The sequence below is a fragment of the Stegodyphus dumicola genome, chromosome 10, assembly GCF_044657685.1.
Source record: "Stegodyphus dumicola isolate Sdum_Otavi_A_Nest chromosome 10, ASM4465768v1".
NCBI lineage: Eukaryota > Metazoa > Arthropoda > Arachnida > Araneae > Eresidae > Stegodyphus > Stegodyphus dumicola.
Window position 1 is genome coordinate 86,647,400 of NC_140777.1, and position 24,920 is coordinate 86,672,319.

The window sequence follows — 24,920 nt, forward strand, 5'->3', positions numbered from 1 at the left end:
CCCATATTCGTAGGAGGACTACGTCATTCAAAATTTGATGGCTCTATGTACCGTTGTTTTTATTAAAATGCGAGAAATATACATACATTTATGCAGGTTTTTCATTATTTAATTTCTTCAAATATAATGCAGGACTTTAACATTTGGTGGCAACAGTTTGAAAAGTGAAACGGACATTTATAGTGAACCAACGCAAAATTGCAAAACGAAAACAATAGTTCCTTGAATTTGTTTTATTATCGATTTCAAATTTTCTAAAACTTTAACGATATTTTGATTAACAAACTCAACAATTTCAAAGCGAGTAATGTCAACACTGTACGGAAAAAAAAAAAAAAAAAAAAGAAAATCTGAATGGTTTCAGATTTTAAGTTACGTCTAAAGGGGTGTTTTTTTTTAACATTTTGCTTGTTATTAAATATCACGTTCTTCGAACTTAAGCCATAAAATTCAGTTCAAGAGCAATATCACAAAATAGTTTAAACTGAGCATATCCATCAGAATTTCCGATACACAGTCTCTCGCGTTGGAGATAAAAATGTTTTTGTTTGAAACGTTGCCATTGCTTGTTTTGAAATCCTTGAACTCGTTAATAAAAAATTCGTTAAAGTTTATAATCGATAATAAAACAAATTCCAAATTTGAGCTTCCACATGCCCATACTCGCAGTAGGATTACGTCATCCAAAATTCGATGGCTTTATGTATCGTTGTTTTATCACAATGCGAGAAGTATACGTACATTTTTTGCATATTTTTCATTATTTCATTTCTTCAAATATAATGCAGGACTGGCAACAGTTTGAAAAGTGAAACGGACATTTATAGTGAACGAACGCAAAATCGCAAAACAAAAACAATAGTCCTTCGGGAACAAATCTCCTTTGGTCCTTTGGACTTAAAAAAAAAAAAAAAGAAAGAAAAAAAAAAAAGAAGAACTTTTTTACAACTTCAAGCACTGCTTATTTTTACACGTGAAGATATCGGGATAGTTTCATTATTTTAAATTCGAAATATAAATAATATACGTAGCGTATTCGGAAACTAAGTACCGTTTCATTCTAGCGCTGTGGTAGGCGTCCCGCGCATGCGCACTAGTCTTTCTTGTTCACGGACTTTCAATTGTCGCCATTTTGGTTGCTCTATGTTGTATTTTCAGTTTGCTGTGCACGTTCAAAATGTTTAAGACAATTAGTTCTCCCGCTGACTGTGAGATTCGTGCCGTGATTAAATTTTTGAACGCGAGGAATGTTACACCGACCGAAATTTATCGTCAAGTGACAGAAGAATTATAGCGTATTCACCGTAAACTTGGTGAATACGCTATAAGTGATGGAATGGTGAGAAAGTGGGTAAGAATGTTTAATGCAGGTCGAACAAATTTCCACGCCGAGGCTCGGAATGGTCGGCCTTCTGTTGTTACCGATGATTTGGTAAGGAAAGTTGATGAAGCAATTCATGAGAACAGACGCTTCAGAATGACAACTCTTTCAGAGGCATTGTGAGACTTTAACAAAACTAAGGCGTGCCATTCAAAACAAACGAAGAGGAATGCTCAGTAAAGGAATTGTGTTGCTCCATGACAATGCTCGGCCCCTTACTGCTGGTGTTACTCAATCGTTAATTCGACAGTTTCATTGGGAGCAGTTCGATCACCCGCCGTACAGCCCGGACTTGGCGCCGTCCGACTATCACTTTGTTCCTGCACATGAAGCGCGAGCTTGGTGGCAAGCGCTTTGGATCTGACGATGACACGAAAAATTTTCATGTAAAAATAAAATTGGATTCGAAAAAAAATTGTTTTACTTTTTTTTTTCAAAACGGTACTTAGTTTCCGAATACGCCTCCTAGCTAATATAAAATGAAGTGTGACAAAACTTAACCCTTCGTAAAAAGTAGACATTAATCAGCTAAATGTGTCTACGCCCCCCCCCCCCACACACATTTTTTTTTTCTCGTCGCCTTTCTAATACAAGATTGTAATGTGATCACTGTATATATCCTCAGATATTAATAGAGCTTCTTTGTGAAGAGAATATATGTTGGAAGATTCGGTTGTATTGTATTCTATTCTGTGCAGAAATCATTGCACAAATTCGACATTTGGAAGATAATCGCAAAACTGGGAAGTTACAGTAAAATTAAAATATTTATTTCAGATATTGGAACTAGGTATGTAAATGAAAGGGATATAATTGTTCTTTATTTAGTATTCTCCATATGATGAAATAATCTATATCAAGTCTATGAAAAAGACTTTTGAACTTGTATTTAGAATTTCCAGACCCGCGGATGCAATGGTTTCTTACACTACTGAGTTACTGGATTTCAGATTCAAATGGCACCTTGTAGAGTTTCCCTTAGTTTACTAACCCGTTACTTTAATTTTGGTGTTATCTATTTCTCGTCGTTTTTCCTCACCAGAACGCAAATTAAGCGGTTGAAAGAGTATTTAAAAGGTTGAAAATGATACTTTAGACCAGAGTTTCTTAAACTGGGGAGTCGCCAAAATTTTGTTTGTCGCAACATGTTGTGGGTTTAACAATAATAAGTGGGTTTTCTCAGTAGTGACCTTCCAAGTGGCTACAGGTAATGGGCAGACTATAGTTAACGCTTGAATTTACCAAGCAATTGGATTTATTTTTATTATTGTATTATATTTTTAAGTCTGTTACTTATTTAAAATTTTACCATTCGAATCTCATTAGCATTGCTAAAATCCGACACACGCGTGAGTGAAACAGTCGATTTCATTACTTGTACTGTAATATACTAGTGTCGTTTTAGTTCATTAAGTTAACGTTTTAGTTCATTAACTTTAGTTCATTAAGTTAACGTTTTAAATCATTAACTTTAGTTAAGTTAACGTTTTAGTTCATTAACTTTAGTTAAGTTAACGTTTTAAATCATTAACTTTAGTTCATTAAGTTAACGTTTTAGTTCATTAACTTAAATTTTATATGCTAATAGTGGGTCCCACAAAATTTTCGTAAACATTATGGGGTCCCGACATAAAACGTTTAAGAAACCCTGCTTTAAGACAAAGCGTGATTACGCTAGTGTAGCGCACGTTTGCTATTTTGTCCTCCAGCTGTTAATCTCAGATACGGCTACACATTCTGGCTGTCAAGTTAGTCTATCGCCAGTGTAGGTTGCCGAGTCAGCCTGTTAGGTTAAATTATATTGTGAAGTTTAACACCGTATATTATCTTTCGAATCTGTTGTTAAATTTACTATAAGTTCTCACCGCAAGAAATCGGTGTCTTTGTGAGCTCGAAGTCCATGCCTGTCTGTTAAAGAGTTGTGAAAAGAGGGCATTTTATACCCTTCATCTGTTGTGTTACTACTTTTACGCCTGTGCGAGAAGTCGCTTGGCTACTCTTTGAGTTTTAGACACTTCGTATGATAGAAAAAAAGGTTAGATTCTATAACCTGCTGATGTGAAAACACTGGAGGCAAGAAAACCAATGGGGCAAACGTTGAAATGTTTGTGATTCGAACTAGAAAGCGTTAATCGGGGCTGGATCGAGACTTTAGAAGTCTTAAGCACTTAGATCTTCGTGTATAGTTATATCAGTCCCCCCTATTCTTTCACTCTCGAAACTGCACCATGCAGTCTATAGCAAAACTGGCAGAGGGAAATTTTTGTGGTGCCCATTTCCTTGAATCTACAAAAAAAATTTTGTGGTTACCCCATTTTTTTGATGAGCTAAGCATGTAATAATATTGCTTAATAGGTAACACATCTCTGACGTCCATAATAAAATCTTTGCGTAACTTTTCGGTTTGCAATGGAAGCCCAAATATCAAATACACCTTTGACACCGGGGGAAATCGTGTGCTTCATTCGGTGCGAAACACACGGTACGAATGGTTTGGTTTGTGTGATTGTGGCAAAGCCTCGAGGGCTATCTGCGTAAAGGTTACCTTCGTAGAGGACTAAGAGAAACTGGCTCTTATACACGTTACACATGGGGAAAACGCCCATGCAACCAGCCCGTTCGCAGGATTCGAACCTCAGACCGAACTACCAGTGTTCAGCAATTTTACCAGTCGGCTGCTGGTGGGCCATGGTACGAATGTCAGTTGCAAGAAAAGGAACAATTTCCAAGCAAGCCAAATAATACCTTCTAATACCTACAGAAGCTCAAAGCATCTCTGACAATAAATTATTTATTTTGGGATAGTTTATTATCATGTCATATGTAGTCTAGAAATTTTAAATCACTATAAATATATAATAATAATTCGTAAAATATTAATTTACAAATGATTAAAAAAGACCATTAATTTGTATACAATCCCTCCTATTTTCGAGTTCGTTACATTTTTATCATCAGCATCATAAATATTTCACACTTTCTAAAAACTTGTTTTCATTCAGATCTTGTCCTTAGCGACAGTGGATTGTTTTTATTTGCTTGTCAAAGCGTTCAAATATAGATTATTTTCCTAGTTCCGTTCTGTCACTCTTTTCCTGTTTCTTACTGCATTTTCAGGTTTTGGAATAAAAAAATACCGCAAACTACTATCAACGTGTAATGATGTTTTGGGAAAATATGACTCTCAATAAATTTTATGGAAGAAAAGATAATAAAAGCAACTGAAATCAACACATTCTGTGTTTTCTGAAGATTCATTTTAAAAAACGATAACGTAGTAGTCTTCCTTTATATTTAAATTAATTCAAAGACGTCTGTCACTCAAATGCATAATATTAAAGCGTAAGATTAAAGTCACATGGATTGTGTAAAATTACGAAATAATAAAAGAAAGAGATTTCGTTCTTCAGAAATAAATTCTTTCGCTCAAGACTGGGCACTGGAATCTTAAAAACTATTCGAGATTTAAAAAAAATCCAGTCTTCACACTTCTTTCATCCTTTGAATTTTTCGACTCACAACATAAAAAAAAAAAAAAAACTTTTGGACATCGTGTCTCAAAAGAAAAAAAAAAAAAAAAAAAAAAAAAAAAAAAAAAAAACTGATATTTAGTGTAACCTTTCATTAGAATCACTAGTGAGGTTCGAATCCCGCGAACGGGCTGGCTGCATGGGTGTTTTCGTGATTTTCCCCATTTGTAACGTGTATACGAGCCAATTTCCCTTAGAAAGTCCTCCACGATTTCATCCTTCCCCTTAGGCAGATAGCCCTCGAGGCTTTGCCGTTATTAAATAACCTAACATAACCTATCCTAGAATCACTAGAAAAGAAAGCGACTGTTGCAGTTTCACTAGTATCCCTCTGAATGGCCCTGAGTGCACACCGATTCACGAGCGAGCGAAGAGTAAATTGCTGGACACTGGTAATTCCGACCTGGGTTTAATTCCAGGCCGACGGGCTGATTGCATGGGCGTTTTCGTGGTTTTAACCCATGTATAACGCATATACGAGCCAGTTTCCCTTAACCAGTTAACTATGATTGACGAGTATACTCGTCATGGAGAAGCGGCACGATTTTGTGTATTGACGAGTTACTCGTCATGCGTATAATGAAATGGAAAGATACATAATGGCAACGTAATAGAAACAGAGAAAAGAAAAATAATAACAGAGGAACCGGAGCTAGTGATTGATAAAAAATTGAGTGGAGGGGATATGAGCGATGGGATTATCCTAGCGTACTCCACAGCAAGAAAACGACTCAAAAAGTACTACAAAAAGATATTTCTCCATTTCTTAGACATTATGTGTCTGAATACATTCATATTTTATATAAAAAATATTTGAACATTATCGCGTATCTTGCTCAAATTTATTGAAGACACTTTTGCGACGTATCCAATTGAAAGAAATAAATAGACACAAACTCGGCTATTTTAGACCTAATATAAGCCAATTAGGCAGGAATCATGTTCCGGATTATATACCCGGAACATCGAAAAAAATCAACCCTACACGAAGGTTTTCGCATTGCTACAAACGTAAGATCAGGAAGGAATCGCGTTACTGGTGTTCGATTTGCAAAGTCCCATTGTGTATAGTACCCTGTTTTGCTGAATATCGCTCCACAGCAGGAATTTAAATTCTTACGTTTATATGTATAATATTCAATTTAATGTATTGCGTTTTTTGTTTAATATGTATGTAATATACGCTTATGTTAACCAAATAAGTAAATATTTGTAATAAAATTTTCAATTTTATAAAATAAACCCGTCTTTTTCATCCAATATCTTACCAGCGCAATTTACTCTGTGATTGACGAATATACTCGTCATGGCTCAATTCTTGCGACACAAAACGGTGCGCACTCTTAAACGAGGGCGCCACAGCTAACTGGTTAAAAAGATCTCCAAACAGCCATCCTCCCTCTTAGTAGATAGTTCTAGTGTGTTTTGCCCTAATCACCTAAACCTCAACCTGAGGGCACAAACTTAATTTGATGGGTGATTATACGAACGAGTTATCTGATATATAGAACCACTTGTACATTGCATTTGACCTGTTCGACACGAGGGACTTATTTACAACCCCTCTCTCAATTTGCACAAACAGCTGATTCTACTTATTTTGTCTTTTATCTCTAATAGAATGTTCAGGGTTTCAGTGGGGAATGCACTTCCTCACTGAAAGAGAAATATCTCTGTGGATATGCCTCAAGGGTCAATTACCGACCCAATCTTGTACATTTTCTATGTAGCAGCTTTTCTAAAATCTTGTATCTTTTCTACGTTGCAGCTTTCCTAAATACCATTAGCAGACATAGTTCTATGTTAGCATGTTATGCAGACGGCACGGATTTAGAGGTTAAGTCTGCTAACATTAACTATGCTACCCGACAGCCCCAGGAAATTAATCCTTCCATCGAAGACTAGTGCTGCAAATGGAAAATCTGCATTAATGCGCAGAAATCGCAGCTATTAATCATTAAAGCTAGAAAACATGCTATGCGTCTTAAAAAGCAACTGAAGGTATTCAACGAGCCGGTTCCAATTTTCATACAGGCAATTTCATGCACTTAGAAGTGATACTAAAGGATCGCATTACCAGACAGATCCCTTTCAACACATCAGAGAGAGGGCAACGAGAGTTATCAGCTGTCTCCTTCTAGTTATATGTTATGCAGATATATATCTGATTTACGGCCGAGCGATGGACGCATATCAAAGCGGATGTACCGAGAGAAATATCTAAGGAGAAGTTTTCCGCACCATACCACCTTCACGAACATAGATCGACGGCTGCGGGAGAACGGATCCTTCCAAATAACGAAGCGTAATGCAGAGTAAGAGCGCAGTGTGAGCACACCTGAAACAGAAAACCGAGTATTGCAGCGGTATGCCGTTTCCACGTCGACAAGTATACAATCTGTTGCAAGTGAAGAGTATTCTTCAAAAAATGGCGTGGAAGGTTCTGCGTGCAGAAAACATACACCCCATTCACGTCCGAGTACAAACATTGGTACAACTTTTAGACAATGCTGATTACCTCCTTCGGGTAGAGTTCATATCCTGGATGCTTAATACCACACAGAATGATGATTAACAATTTTATGCCACTTTTTTTTTCCTCAGATGAAGCATACTTTACGAGAGAAAGTATGGTCAACATGCACAATGTACTTACGTGATCGTCAGGAAATCGCAACAGCACTGTCTCGCTGAAAGTGTAACACAAATTGATGTTAACATTTGGGCTGGGATTTTCGGAGATCATCTGTTGGGATAGTACCTTCTGCCCGAGTGCTTAAGTGGCGCAAATTACCTTGCTTTCCTACAGCACCATCCTCCCGGATTTGATACAGGAAATACCGGCCACTTTGCACCAAAAAAAGTGGTTCATTCATGATGGTTCACTAGCACATTTTGCGACTGCGGTGCGTAACCACCTCGATGCTACATATCCCGGGAGGTGGATGGGACGCTGTGAATCTGTTGATTGACCTCTATGCTCCCCTGACCTCAATCCCCCGGATTTCTTCTTCTTGGGCCACCTGAAATCGGCTGTAGGAGGATCTGACAGTCCGGATTATCGTTGCTTTAGCAAACATCGACAACACACTAGGTGTGTCTGAACGTGTCCGGCAATCCTTCGGCCTTCGGTGTCCTCTGTGCAATGACCTTCGCGGCCGAAACTTCGAACAATTATTATAAAACTGTCTCATAATTTTCTTTTTGATGTTGATCTGTGACGCACTGCAAGCCTGCTTTACGTGAAATAAATATTTTTTTACTTATTATTGGCCCCTTTTGTTCCACTCGAAGTCTCACGCTTCATAATTATTTTTGCGATTTTCTCTTGCTAAGCGTGGTTTCTGATCCTATGCTCTAAAGCCAGTTTTTCATTCTTTTGATGCTTACTATCATCCCTCTGAATTTGTCGGTTGCATTCTGAAACACCCTCCATATCATATCATTTTATTCAATGACTTGGAGCAGAAACATTTAATTGTATATTACTATTTCCTTACATGTATTTCCATGCATTTCTTTAATTTTAGGACCAGATCTGTGAATTCCTTAGCCAATGCGATACCTTAAGTAGCACAGGTGACGAATGGTCCACCACTTCTGCGCCTTCTAGCGTACCTCTGTATACGGGACTGTGATCCAGACTAATTTATTGTCAGGCGTTCCTACAGGCACAGTCTTTCACAGCTGGAACACGTCGCTTAAAAGAATCGATTGTCGCGACAAATAATGGAAGTTGGAGTTACATTTGGCCAACAATGGATCGGGCGTGATGGTTTGGTGCATTGGCTCGATCACCTGTCCCGTCATGCCTTGATTACTTTAAGGAGGACATTTTGAACTCCTTCTTTGCCTTATTACTTTTGTCAATGTACATTTATTACTAAAACCCTCTAACCGGCAAGGCCGTATATATATGCCCTCGAATATTTTTTGTCATATCTGTAAGAACGTATATATACGTGCATATTAAAATATGTTAAGGAAATTAAGGCAATATATTAAAAGCACACAGATCCAGGTATTAAATACCAGGAGAAATTTTACATTAAAATAATTTTTTCTAATAGTAGTTTGGGAAATTTGTGCTTTCTTAGCGAAAACCCTGGTCAGTCAGAGAGTTAAAAAGCATATTTGTAAGGATTATGTTAATTTATCTAACAGTTAAATTTTGAATGGGGTAAACAACTAATCTAACAGTAAATTTTGTTTGATTATGTTAATTTACCTAACAGTAAATTTTGACTAGAAGAGAAACACGCTAATGTGACAATCAAAATCGTAAAAAACAACCTTATATTTAGCGTAGGTATAATGAAACACTCAATCGATTTCGAGGGCAGCTAAAGGTCCCTCCTCATCAGGAGAAAGAAATACATAGAAAGAAGAAAATAGGAATCACAGAAACACGATCGATTGAGTGTTTCATTATACCTACGCTAAATATAAGGTTGTTTTTTACGATTTTGATGAGTAAATTTTGAATTTACCTGAATGGTTTTGGGTGGGGAATGGCGTATTACAATAGCCCTCCCAAGAGCATACCAGGCATGTTTAATAGGATTAAGGTAAGGAGATTTGGCTGGCCAATGCATTCGGTGAATATCCTCCCTTTCCAGGTAGTAATCAGCCAGATGGGCCCTTTGTAATCGGGTACTGTAGTCCATAAAAATGAACTCAGGGGCAACAGCATCCCTGGAAAGTTCCACATAGGGCTGTAGGATCTCCTACCTGTATCTATGGGCATTAACGGAATCAATATCAAACACATGAAGCAGTGTGTGTACGGGTATCCTGCATGATCCCTGGCCAGACTATCACTCCTCCACAACCATATTGGTCCCTTTCCAAGATGTTGTTGTTGTTGTTGGGATGGTATCGGATCTCAACGTTCCCTCAATATCAATAATCGCAGAGAATCGGGTTGTAGACTGAATCTGTACTCATCTGTAGAGAGAACATCAGCCCACTGAAGATGTGTCCAGTGTTGGTGCTGTATGCACCATTGTAAACGTTATTTTTTGTGGAAGGGAGTGAATGGGATGCAAATAGTGGGCTTTCTGGCATACAGTCCTGTCTCATGGAAACTTCTTGCAATTGTCTGCTTTGAAACTGATGCTCCTGTAAGGAGGTCCAGTAAGGAGGTCATCAGACAACTGTGTAGGCGTCCTCTGGCGCTTGGCTGAAAGTAAAAGTATTGGTCGTCATTGACCATTCTGGGCTCGCGGGCGACCTTGTCCTGGTCTTCGAGACACTGTCTTCCTGTTTTTAAACCGATTCTACAAATTAGCAGTGGCATTTGGGTTACAACCACTTCTCTTGCAACGGGAGCTTGGGACTGCCCTGCCTCAAGCCTACCCATGATTCTCCATCTCATACCTTCGTATAAGCAATGACGTGTACTACTTATTTCATCCAAGAAACAGCAAAACATAACAAAATTATTCATGAAAGACAATAAAAATCACTACTGTGTTGCAGAGCGGAATGAGCTGAGCAGATGGATGCAGACTTTTACACCTCCTGCTGGCGTAGCGATGCCCACAGGAATACCTAAACTCATCTCAGCGACACCAACGCCACAGAAACATTATATGACAACTAAATGTCCAGGTTTTGTGTGGTATTTTAGAAGGAAAGGGGGAAAATGTCTTTCGTTTCTTAATTTTGTCCCCCAGTGTATTTCTTTCTTATATGAAAATATTTCGTGGTCTTGAATGTGTGCGCTCACGTTTAGCAGGAAAAATATCTTCTGGAACCCATGGGCCTCAAAATTGACGTTTGTGTAAATAAACGGCGAGCAACCGAATTTCGGCCCCTTTTTAATTACTCCAAAGTTTACTGAAAAGAATACACCAATTTTGAATCTTCTTTCTTTTTACATCATTTATTAACTTCTGGTAAGTACTTTCGGTTATTCGAAAAGAATCGCAGATGTATTATTTCATACTTTGCCGGTGTGTCATTTGGCATTCTAATAAGATACATAGGCGATTGTGAAATACTTTAATTCTTTCATACATTTTAGGCCAGTTTTCGGCATTTTGTAAAGTGCCTAAGCATTCTAGAGAATGCGGAATTTCATACTTTGGCAACATAAGTTAGCAAAGTGGTTTCAAACTCAAGTGACAACTGAATGTATAATATCTGAAAGTAGCTGACGGGACAGGACATTTTTTTAAAAAAATTAAAAAAACATTTTTAACAAAACAAAATGAAAAATTAAACCAAATTTTAAGTTCTACTTCCTAAATATTTATCAAAACATGCATAAACAGCAACAAAAATAACGCAAAGTAAAAAAATTGAATTTATATTTATTTTCTGTCTGATGTCTAAAGCTGGTACCTGTAAGAAATTTATTTTGGGTAAACTTTGTAATTCAAAAGTATCGAAAACTCTGTATGAAATTTTAGACTGATATTAATTTCAGGTAATTACAGTATGTTGAATTAACCACTAATTGTGATACATAATAATCATAAATGATACATAAATCTATGATACGTAAGTCGATGATATACAAGCCCGTGATAATCATCATAGATAAATCATAACTTCTGAAGTAGGCTGATACATCTTACCAGCTTTACCAAAAATGTTTGTCCATTATATTGCTTTTCTCATTCTATTATATTGTGTCTGTTAACTGAGACATACTCTGTGAGATCTTGTTCTTTTAGCTGTCGTAAAAGGAAAAGATCTTATTAAGCCAGGCGACTTCTGGAAAAGGAAAAGATCTTATTAAGCCAGGCGACTTCTGGAAAAGGAAAAGATCTTATTAAGCCAGGCGACTTCTGGAAAAGGAAAAGATCTTATTAAGCCAGGCGACTTCTGGAAAAGGAAAAGATCTTATTAAGCCAGGCGACTTCTGGAAAAGGCGTGAAGAAATAGGGAAAGGGTTTAAAGTGCTTTTTTTATTTAATTAACTCTTTAACAAAAGTGCACGTACTTTGTGCTCACAATAACACCGACTACTGCTGTCGGAACTTAAGAATAAATTAATAATAATTTAAATGGCAAAGAGTAATGCTAGACAGCTTAAAGCTAAAAGGCTGACTTAGCAACCTAAACCGGCGACAGACCTTTTAAATAAACTACCAGAAGAGTAACGGCAGGAAAGACAAAATAGTAACGTGCGTTATGCTAGCGAATTCACACTCTGACCAACTTCCTCTTTTCGCCCGTTTAAATACTCTTCTTCACTTTAACTTAATTTGCATCCTGGCGAAAAAACACGAGGGGAAATTGAGGAGTTTAGAAAAGATAACAAAATTTAGATTAATTGGTTATTCAATCTAAGGGAAACCCTACAGTTGTACCACACAATACTTGATAATTTCATTTAGTTTCCTTTTTAATTTTGTCATTTCGAATGAGTTTGTTGGCCAGATTGAACGTAATGGTAAATTGGTTTCGAATGAATGTAATTGGCCATTGCGGCCAATATTCCTTTAAATACCATGGATATTAGTGACCGTAGATGAAGTTTGGCTGTTAAGCTGCAGCAAATATGAAATGATCGGGATCGCCAACCTACCGTGTTGACAGTTTTCCAAATCTCCTAGCTCAGATCTTTTAAGATAATTTGGAAATGGCCCATAAACTAGTAAAATGACCAGTTTTGCAAAGCTATTATACTCTTTAAGTTCAAATTCGGGAAATACCTATGAATTCGCCTTCCGTTGCTATGTTATTCCATCTGTCTTGCCACTCTTGCATCATTTTACCTTTTGTTTTACTTTTAGCAAAGGAATAGGAGATTTTTCCTGAATTTCTAAAATGTCGTTTGTTGCCAATTTAGCCGTCTGATCTGCCTTGTCATTTCCTTGTATTCCTATGTGCGTTGGAACCTAGCAAAGTGTTGGACGTTTATTTTGATGGAGTCTTAGGAACTTTCCTAATATTATGAACTTGTTGGCTTTTACTTTTCAATCCTTTAATGGCTTGTAACCTAGATGCATAATCGAATGAATGAATGGTAACCAGAATAATGGAGTGCTACCAGTTATCGCTGGTAGACTATACCAACATGTGAAATTCTTCATCTTACCTTAGTGACTTGGCCTGGCGTACAAGCATACAGTGAAAAAGACAGAATCCCAGCCTATTCATTCCATCTTTTTGTCTTCAGTAGCAGTCGCGCACGTAAGCTCAGTCCATAGCTTCATATCTTTAAAATTATAATCATCGAATTTGTAACAAATGCATATTGAAATTGTAACAAATGCATTTGCGGCGCGCATAAACTTGCTTCGGAGAAGCCATCCGGTTCCTTGGCAGCAAGTTTGAAACCTTCGAGTTCTTTTTATGGACTTTTTAACATTTTCATGCAATTAAATCAGAATTTTCATTATTTTCAAATTTACGATGAAAAAAGTTTTCTAATATATTCATATTCTTCTAAAATCTATTAAGATAAAATCTTGTTGTAATGCGGGTGTCAGCGAAAATTGTTAATACAGCATGCAGTTATAATTTAACTACAATGAATTAATCCAGTGTACAGTATTGTTCACACAGGCTTAAATATTATATTGTACGATGCATTTTAACATCATACCAGTGTGCATTTTCCTAATGAGATAAATTCTTTTTTGTTAAGCTGTTTTATTTGAATATACTGCTTATCATCTAAATAGAATTTACTCACATTTTATATACTTTTTGTGAAAAGTCTCTCCGAATGTGCTATGCCGGGAGCTGCTAAGAAATTCTTTAATGTGTTCTACCGTATCAAAACCAGATGTAATATGTGAAGCTATCCGCAATCAGTCTCATATTCCATTCATGTCATAACCTCATTGATGTTCTGAATCACCATGTCCACGTTTGGAATTGAAGTACAATCACTCGATTGTTCTTTATTATTTCCGGCATTGGCATAGCTCCCACTTGTCAACTGCTTTGGTAGAAGCCGTGATCTCTTTGTTCGCTTTAAAATTGTCCAACTGGGAGAATCACAATCAGCGTTTACACATTCCCTCTGATATTGTCTTGTGCGTATCAGAAATTTATCAGCGCCATTTTCATCCATGTGTGTAGTATCTGACAAGTCAATAGATTTCTCTTCCATGTGCACGTGTCCAACAACTGGCGATGCTAGTTCCACTGACATTTTTCTATATCAAACTAGAACTGTAGCCATATATTTATGTTAGAAATTTGAAAATTCATCAGAAAGAAAAAAGGGGCTAGAAAATTTAACATAGAGAGCATAAACAAAAAAAGGTGGAAGTTAAACAGACTCCGGGATTTTAAAAAATCTGTACCACGAAATAATGGGTACTTACGTATTAACGCAACCACGCCAAAATTCGCATAAATCGCCAAATTTGGCGACCCTACTTACGGTAACCCTACGTGTGTGAAAATAGACGAAAGTTTATTTGTAAAAAGAAAAAATAACACTGGGCGTGTACTACCACAGCAATGGGTTTTCGGCGGAATTTGCCGAGAAAAGAAAGAGACTTTTTTGGTTACTGTACCTAACAGAAGCGCCGTTACCCTCATGGAAAACATTTGCGAAAATATCAAGGAAGGAAGCATCATTTATTCCGATTGCTGGAAAGGATACAATACAAGTGAGTTCGAAAATGCTGGATTTCTGCATGGAACTGTTAATCATAAATATAACTTTGTGGATCCCAACACGGGCGTTCACACACAACATGTAGAGCGCATGTGGGGCTCAGCCAAATGGCGCAACAAAAAACAGAGAGGAACAGCCCGTCATCATCTTGACTCGTACCTTATCGAATTTATATGGCGCCAAGCTCAAGCTGTTAATGGCAAAGACTGTTTTCAATCAGTGCTAAAAGCAATAGCCAAAAGATTTCCGCCGAAAAAATAATTCTGCAACTTATTCAAATTCGAAACCGGAAGGGTTTAATTGCTATTTTATATTTTAAAACAAAATAATATAGAAACTGTATTAAAAATTATCTGTAATTAATAAATATACATTTTCTTTCTATTCATACTTTTTTACTCAAACTTACAAATCGCGCCAACCTGGTTGCGATAATACGTAAGTACCAAATAGGGTCGTAAAATATCAATAGGGCATGAGCGTACTCGCGATATGTACAGAGCACGTATAATGGAAGTCTTACGGAAAATATACCCACGTTCTGTTTCCACTGTATGTCCTATTCCCTTGATATACAGTGACGTATGGGAGACGTCATTCATTTCATACGTCATTGTAGACTTTGACGTCTCCAAGACGGCAAGATCTTTCTTTGGCCAGCGCCAAGCAATACATTATATTATTAGGTTCTTTAACTGCTGCAGTCGTGCAGTTTTTATCCTGTTTTGTATGTTTACTCCTTCTCAGGAAATAAATATCTTTTGTATGTCTTTCCCTCTTATTTGTATGTCCAGGGGTTAATTATAGCTAAGTTCTTGAGGACTAAATACCTTCTGGTGGACTTTCTACCCGCAATTAAATCTTATTCATGCTACGCATGGGCTGGTTTGGTTTATGTGATTACGGCATACCCTCGAGAGCTCCTACCTAAAGGGAGGGATACCTTCGTGGAGAGGCCCACCAGCGGCCGAGCGGTAAAGTCGCTGAACAACTGGTAGTTCGGTCCGAGATTCGAATCCCGCGAACGGGCTGGCTGCATGGGTGTTTTCGTGTTTTTCCCCATGTGTAGCGTGTATACGAGCCAGTTTCCCTTAGAAAGTCCTCCACGAAGGCATCCCTTCTCTTAGGCAGATAGCCCTCGAGGCTTTGCCATAATCTCTTACACACACACACCTTCATGGAGATGTAAGGGAAACTGGCTCGTATATGCGTTACACATGGGTAAAACCACAAAAGCGGCCATGCAGCCAGCCGGTTCACGGGATTTGACCTCGGACCGAACTACCAGTGTGTTCAACCACTGATGGGCGTATGGTACGCAAGGCAAAAAAGGATAGAAGTCCTATGCACTTTACAAGGAAGGTCTTCTAGTCCTAAGTTCTCATTTTTTCCCCCAAAAAATATATGTATGAATCTGCTCACCAAAAAGTATATAGCAGTAAAATAATTAACTGCTTATATTGCATGAAAAAGTTCAAAATAAATTCTTAAATATGGGATTTTTCGTCACCATTGGGCAAAATCTCTGACGAAGTTGATCACCAAGTGCAAACTTCTCCACAAAATGTTTGAAATTTTATGAAATCTCCAAAATAGCGCTGCGTCGCCAAATATAAAAGGTAAAAGGCCAGACTGAAATAGTCCAATGTCTTGGTATGGACGATGCATGTTATTTTCAGATGTTTAACAAAAAATGAGAAGTACAAAGCAGCAGATCAGACATTGTTAGTTCAGAAGGGCTATTAATTTCAAAACGGCATTTTGCGTCGATTCACTTTTCAAACTGTTGCCACAAAATATTATCGTCTTGTATTATATTTAAAGAAACTAAATAATGAAGAATCTACATGAATGTTTCTCGCATTGTAAAGGAACAACAGAATCTAGAGCCATCCAATTTTGAATAACATAATCCTCCAATCGAAAATGGGCACTTGGAAGCCGGAGTTTTGAATTTCGAATTTGTTTTATTATCTATTTCAAATTTTGTAAAACTTTTTGTACGAAAAAAAACATTTTTATCTTCAGCGTGCGAGACTGTGTTACTATGTTACTATGTTACTACAAGGCCGGGGAAGCCCCCAGATTCCCCGGCCGATGATTCAGCCAGAAAGAGCCTGTTAGAAGCCAGCTCGGCTCGAGACTCCGTATCGGAGATTATAAAGGCTATGCTGTTTTTAAATATGGTTACCATTATTCTTCATCTATCGTATAATGTATAAGTGCCATTTTCAGTATTTCATTTCCATTAATGTATAAGTCTTTAAGTGTATCATTTGTACTAATATATATGTATAGCCAAGTAAGGTAATACATAAATATGTGTAACCTTTAATTGTCATCGTTCACACTGATACACAATTTTCATTCTCAGTGTATCATTTCTGTCAACGTATAGGTGTGTATGTATCGTTTTTATTGATGTGTGTATAGTCCAGTAGAATAATGTATGATTATGTGTTTTCATTTATCGCCATCATTTGTATGTGTTTATGCATATCATTTCTAGTAGTTTATGTATAGTCATATAGGATGACACACGATTGCGTGTATTCATTAATTGTCATCTTCTGCATTATTGCGCCATTTGCGTCAGTGTTTCATTTCTTTTAATGTATAAGTGTTTATTGTTTGCCTATCTCATTAACCCCTTAGACCAATATACATATGTATCCAATGTACCTATACCACCAATGTACCTATGTATGAAACTTTTTATTAATTGTATACTGAAGCATACATATGCACACGCCCTTGTTTGGCCACGTCAATACCACATATTCTCCATTAATATATTTCCGATGCAGCCCTTTCAGGAAGTCGCCAGGGTTGTGTTGTTCTAAATAGGTGCGGGTACCGGACGACACCCGATTTGTCATATTAAGCCGTCCGGGTGTCCGGGCCCTGCATTCACCTGTCACCTGTTCTTAAATATGTTGTGATATTGCTGTTGAATTGAATTTTATGTGCTTTAAGTGCGAAGAACATTATATTTAATCAATAAAGGTAAGACGGAAAACTTTAAAAAATCGCCCTTTTGGCGTAATATAAAATCTGAAAGCTTTCATATATATATATATTTTTTATGAATTGTTCTCTTTATAAGCATGATTTTTAACATAGTACGGCAGAAACTTGTCGAAAGACAAATGCCATATACGGCAATAATGTTATGCCTGAATGAGCATAATCATATTAGTTTCTGTGCTTGCATACAAGAGCAGCTCGAAGACCTAACAAGGGCAGGAAGAATTCAAGAACCTGTTGAAAAGCAATGGCAGTGGAGACAAGAATATTGTGGTAAAATTAGCGAGACAGTTTAAAGTTCATGCAATAACAATGGAAAGTCATGACTTTGGATTTGTGGTAAATTTGCACGCGTGTCACCAGGCGAAAGAGATAAGGAAACAGGGTGATATGATATATTTTTGAGCCTTGACCGACAGAACGCACCAGCAGGTTTGAGTCAAATGGTCAATCACAATGTGAAATGGATTTTCTAACAAGACTTCAATGATGCACAACAGTTTTTAAGAAAGATTACCGGATCCACTGCAAAACAAGGATTACATCCACAAAAATTTCTGCCAAGCGTTGTGGAGGAATTTCAGATGAGTAATATAGAGAGGTGCTAAAATTAAATTAAGCATTAGATATAAGGAGATGTATTGCCAACAATTTGACCGTCTTTGTGAACGGAAAGAAACCACGCATAGTTAGTGAATCGTCAGGGAATGACATTCCGTCAAATCTAGGTAAGTCGTCATATCGTTACGGAACTCAGAGGAAGTTACAAAAGTTTAGTTGGGAATTCGCACCTCACCTTCCGTATTCACTGGACATTGTTGCAACAGATTACTACGTTTGTTAATCATTCTACAATTTTCTTCAACGAGGTAGAAGTCCAACAACGCAAAGGATCTTTGCGATGGAATGCAAAGAAATATTATCCGGTGAGCACAATGTTAAAGACGAATGAAGAAGATGGTTTAGTATCGATTCAAGCTCGTTCTCAAATCAACAATTTTGTTTGAAACTCAACTTCAGAGAGAGAGAGGGGGATTCAGTTATTTTATTCCCAAATGGGTACTATTTAATAATTTCTGTATCTCATAATAACTCAAGTCCTTTTATTTAACTGGTTCCTATCCATGTTACTCACGGGAAAAAGCACGAAACAAAACAGATGCAGCCAGCTTATCCGTCAGGATTTGAGCTCCCGACCGAACTACCAGTGTTCAACGGCTTTTACCGTTCAGCCGTTGGTAATCGCAAAAATCAAACACGCAGTTGCTTAGTCCTCCAAGCGAAGGTTGCGTAGATCTCCAACCGAACACGGGCAGTTGAAAGCCAGAATTTTGAATTTCATAAAATTTTAGCGAATTTTTGATTAACAAACTAAACGTTTTCAAAGTGTAACAGCTTTAAATAATATTAAAATCTTGTAGTTTAAATAATTTTAATAGATGAACATTAAGGTATTTGTGAATGGCAATATTTGAAACCAGACTCGAGTGCCTCGTGCGACTCTCTCACGAAGAATGTAATTTATTTTTAAATGTTAGAATATGTTTTCTCTTCTTGTTTGTATGTCGCCATTATTGAGTGTTAAATAAAAGTTATTGCTGTGTTCCATCATTGGAGTTGCTTCATATCGAGAAAGAAGTATTACAGTCATAATTATTTTGGAGGCACCGACCGAGATCGAATAATCGTGCGTATTTTTATTTTATTAGTTCATCACTGATCGCAATATTAGTGATACCAGATTATTACTTCCTCTTGATATTAAATTGCCTTATTTTATTAGTTCATCACTGAACGTAACTTCCTGTTGATATTGAAGTCTTATTTTATTAGTTCATCACTGAACGTAACTTCTCCTTCATATCAGTGATATCAGGTTCATATCAGTGATATCAGGTTATTACTTCCTGTTAACACTGAACTGCCTTATTTTATTAGTTTATCACTTGAACGTAAACTTAGTGATACTATTTTAATGCCGTTTCTAACTAGAGCTCAAAGGAAAAGAAAAATAGCTGAAGAGCAGATATTGGAACCGATGAAGGAAGAAAATAAAGCATCCAGAGATGTATTTGAAGGAGAAGTTAAATCATCAGAATTATACGTGGAAAGATGTTCACGAAAATTTGAAAAACGATAAAGAAATTAATATTGAGAATCATTTTGCAATGCAGCGTTATCATCATCTTTCGGCTTTTGATTTAATATCAAAGCCGCTACTAATAGACGAAGAAAACAATTGTCGAAAGCAAAGCAAATGACAAATGAATATTATCCGTAAGGCACAGATGAACTGAGGAAAGGCTTTGCTGTGAATTATAGCCGAGGAACTGGTCCACCATGGAAGAGATCTAGGAGCCGTCAAGAAAAAAAAAAAAAAAAAAAAAAAAAAAAAAAAAGAAGACTAATTTGAACACTGTCCATTTTCTTCCTATTTAAATGTGGTGTAAAAATATTTGTTTAAAATTTAAAATTTCGGCCTGAAAATTTGGAAACTTATGAGAGAAGTTATCTTTTCTCTTTAAGCAATTGAGCAAGCCGAGCTTATAAACTTTCGAAATTTACAGAACTTTTCCCTTCGGTAAAAGTCTCTCCGTTGGTGGAGAGGTTGTAACAGCTTCAAATAATATTAAAATCTTGTAATTTAAATAATTTTAATAGATGAACATTAAGGTATTTGTGAATGGCAATATTTGAAACCAGACTCGAGTGCCTCGTGCGACTCTCGCACGAAGAATGTAATTTATTTTTAAATGTTAGAATATGTTTTCTCTTCTTGTTTGTATGTCGCCATTTTTGAGTGTTAAATAAAAGTTATTGCTGTGTTCCATCATTGGAGTTGCTTCATATCGACAAAGAAGTATTACAAAAGCAAGCAGTGGCTACACTGTGCGGAATAAAACATTTTTATCTCCAGTGCCTGGTTACTGTCTCTTGGAAATTTTAAAAGATATGTTGTTTTTAAATATTTTGAAATTTTGGTGTTGATCAAATTTTATGTGGTAAGTGCTAGGAACGTGATATTTAATAAATAGAGTAAACACACAAACATTAACGGTAAAAATAGAAAAAACAATTTGTGATGATAGACTGAAAAAAAAAAAAAAAAAAAAAAAAAAAAAAAAAAGATAAATACATGCCAGTACTTAACCCTGCATTGCGAATATAAACTATGCTGCTTTTAAAATAAAAAAAAAAATTTCTGTTGAATTGTATATTGCTTAAGTGCGAAGAAAGGGATGCTTAATGATAAAGCTAAAGAGACAAATATGTGTTTGTAGGAGGGAATGTAACAGCACTCTGGTAGATTGAGAGCTTAGCGAGAACGTAAAAAACCTTAACTAATCCTTTTGGGCGACGGTTAAAATGTCATAGATTTACGCTTTAGCCCAGAAGGGCTATTAATTTCGTTTTGGCATTTTTCGTTGGTTCAGTATAAATGGAGTTTCACTTATCACATTATTGCACCAAATATTAGAGCCTTGCATTATGTTTAAAGAAATTAAATAATGAAGAATATGCATAAATGAATGTATGCTTCTCGCATTGTGAAAAAACAACGGCACCTAGATACATCAAATTTTGAATAACGTAGTCCTCCACTCGAATATGGGCATCTGGAAAGCCCGAATTTGGAATTTGTTTTATTATTATTTCACGAATTTTTGGTTAACAAACTCCAACGATTTAAAAGCGAGTAATGGCAACACTCTACCGTGGGGGGCGGGGAAGAAACTTTTCATCTCTAGCGAAGTTCGAAGAAGATGATATTTAATAAATAAAAGTAACACACAAAACGTTAAAAAAAAACACCCCTTTGGGCGTAATATAAAATCTGAAGCTTCCAGATTTTATATTTTTTTGGTCTTTGTTTTATTTGTTAATTTATTTTAAATTTAATTTGGATTTATTTCTTCATCTCAGATTCATTGCAATCAGGTTCGATGCTTTCGTTTTCGCATGTTTCTCACATTCCCAAATCGAGTCTCTTCTGTGTCAAGGCCTGTGAAACATTCTTGGAAAAATCCAAGCTTTTGATGTTTTTGCAATTAGAGACTGTTCACGCTTCCTTCTAAGTTCACAGCGATGTTATTAAAGTCGACAATATTTTTTGTTAAATAACTAAGTGCTGTACAATTGTTCGGTCGGCTACATATGAAGAGGAAAGTTCACGTTGCGTGTTTCAAATGAATCAATTCTGTGAAATACGAGCATAAGTTCGCTTACCAATATGTATATTCCATGTTTTTTATGCCATATAATAATTTTCCTTATTAAGCTTTCAAGATTTCTTTTCAGACTGAAATATGTTTATTTGCTTTCGGAGTATAAACAAGATTAAATTGGCATCTGAAGTCAAAATTCATTGGAAATGTTTTTCCTTTTTTTTCTTTTGATCATGTGTGTTCATTACCTTTGATTATTTAAATACAATGTGAATATAAATTTCACAATTTTCATTACAGAACAGATTCTCTATCTGCAGTTTCATTAAGCGTGTTGTTTTTCTAACTGTGAATCATACACAATACAGATTTTGGTGTACATGTAGAGATTTTTACTGGACAGAAGTTGTCAATAGCTTCCGGAAATTTATCTTGCGTTACTGAATAAAATAGCCATCACATGATGTGCTTGGATATAACTTACGTCCTTCGTTAGGTACGTGTTGGAGGGACATTGCAGGTTTTTGATAAATCGGACTATTGGCGCACTTCTGATGTTTCTAATCGCTTGAATCATGTTTGGGTCTTCGAGAATCTTTAACCTTTTACAAAAAATACCTATATACTTAAACGAAAGACGTCTGGACTGCTCAAGCAGTGTAAATATAATAGCTATAGATCATACAGTTTATGCAGTCATTCTCAGAATTTAATTTTGTACATTTCCAAAGAATGTAACAAAAAATTTTTACTAGATATAATATTTATGCCACATGGGCTTCTTTGGAAAAAACATGCTTCAATTTCCATCAAAATGAATAAGGATTTTCTAGGAAAATAACGCTTATCTAAGATTGATTGATTGGTTGGTTAATTTACTAATGATGCCAAGGGCCAGAATTCTATTTCTTCAATTCTTGTCCACGTTACACATCGAGGAAACCACAAAAATGCCTTCGCCTGGAATCGAATCCAGGTCGAATTACCCATGTTCAGCGCCTTTACCGCTTGGCCGAAGGTGGGTTTATCTGTTTAAAGGGAGATGTTTTCGTGTTTTTCTGCTAAGAAAACATGCTCAGGTTGGATTATTTGGTTATGGCAACACAAATTAAGGCTATTTTCTTTAGAAGAGGGATGTCTTTTAAGAAAACTTTCTCGAATTCACCACGATAAACTTGGAGGAAACACAAAATTCCATGCAGGCAGACCGTTCTCCAGGAGTCGAGCTCAAACGAATTACCAATTATTGAATAATTGTAAGTTTTACAGAAGCTGTTCGCGCATTTTTTTGGACGATTTTTATCGTATTTACAAAAACACATTACTAAAAAAAATTGTGTTTTAAATGTTATATATGATAATCTATCTATTTTTCTACATCGTAATTTCTAACAGAATAAAGTCTTTTGTACCATCCTAAGCTGTATTTTATACCACTCCTCTTGAACAGCTTTCCAAAGTCTAAGTACAAAAAAAAAAAAAAAAAAAAAAAAAAAAAAATCCATGGTTGATAGATACATCAGGAGATTTAGTAGGGGTATGAGTCTTTATTGAAATTAGAAGCAAATTAGACCATTAGCTTCTAATTTCATTAAGTTTAAACCTCTTAGGTTTTTGTTCAAAACATCAACTAGATTTCTAAGAATAAGATTCAACATGTATTTTCTCAAAATTTAAGATATTCATAATATGAGAATTAACAATCAACCGTTTATTTTCATATCTATCAATTAAAATCTCAAGATTGAAAACTGTCTTCTGGAGTTTCTACAGCTTTTGCGTCTCCTTTTAATGCAGAATGCAAATAAAACAATTTTTCGTACTATTCGGTTTTGAGGGCCGTAAAAAATCGCCAAACTATTGCTGACACCAGTGCTGCCAAAAATAATTGCGGCAACCCTAACGCAAGAAAGGAAGTTAACAGTAAAAAGCTATCTAAGATGGATGTTTTGGTTTAGATGAAAGGTTAATTTCATATAATATTTTTCATTATTATAATTTACATAAAGAAAGCTAAACATGGCTGAATGGAAGCATAAGAGTAAATAACTATTTCAGATCATTATTATAATTTATATAAAAGTTGCTAAACATAACTGAATGGATGCCTGCATCGCTATTTCGCTACCAAGTTATCGCTAAAGCATAATTTCATCTCGTTGGTTGTTCAAATATAATTTTCTATAATGAATGATGCCTTTTCTTTGGAAAAATTCTGGGTAAAGTGCAGAATCGCTCACTTATTTGTTTGCCGCTTTTTACAAGGGTAAAAACAATTGGATTTTTGTCCATTTTATTTTACATTTAAGTGAAAATAGGTCGATGTGTACATAGATAACGTCAAGGGTGTGTGCAGTGCCATTTTTGTGCAATTCTGGGATTTTTTTTTTTTTTTTGAAGTGAAAATAGGTCGATGTGTACATGGATATCGAGTATGTGCAATTCTTAAAAACGCGTCAAGCAGTGGGTGATTCTGCACCTTACCCAAAATTCTATTTCACACTTTTCGTCATGGGCAATTCCCAAATTGTTAAATCCATAGGATATCAAAAAAAGATTTAAAATCAAAAAAATGATTTAAAAATTAAACTAGTATTTCAATGGCGTCTTAAGAAATATAGAACTATATAAACTTACGCAATCTGAAATCAGCGCGTACGCTAGATTTGGCGCGCTATTAAATGGGTGCGTTTGCAAGATTTGGCGCTTTGCGCATACATTTTCGCTGCAATTTTTTTACGGTCCTCAAAATAGAATAGTACCCAATGGTAGAATATCATTTAAAGAAGAGTTATTTGTAATCAAACTATCAAATTGTTTTTTAAAATTACTCCAGTTCTCAATACAACCGTCAAATTCTGGTAAGCTTAAATCAGGTAACTTAATAGAGATAGAATTAGGATCCTTAATATCATTCATTAAAGATTTATCAACTAAATCTGAATTTAATAATAATGTTTGTAAACTTACCTTTATTTCTTCTAAACGGTCTTTCATTTCTTCAAATTCTAAATCCACACTCGATAAATTTTCATCATCAGTGACATCATAATATTCAAGTTGCAACGATTCGATCTGACATAACATGTCCGAAACCATATCCAATTTGATTTGAAAGTGCATCTTGTCAGCATTTAAATTTGAATCTTTCAAAAAAGTTTCCAATTTCGTAATCCTAGTTTTAAAGTTTCCACGACGTCGATTCAGCACTTTTAGTTTTTCAT

General features: G+C 36.0%; 1 long non-coding RNA gene across 1 annotated transcript in view; it reads right to left on the reverse strand.

Moving 5' to 3' along the window:
* LOC118192071 (uncharacterized) overlaps nucleotides 1-24,920 on the reverse strand; it is a 296,284-nt gene that overhangs the window by 251,586 nt on the left and 19,778 nt on the right. The window lies entirely within an intron of this gene.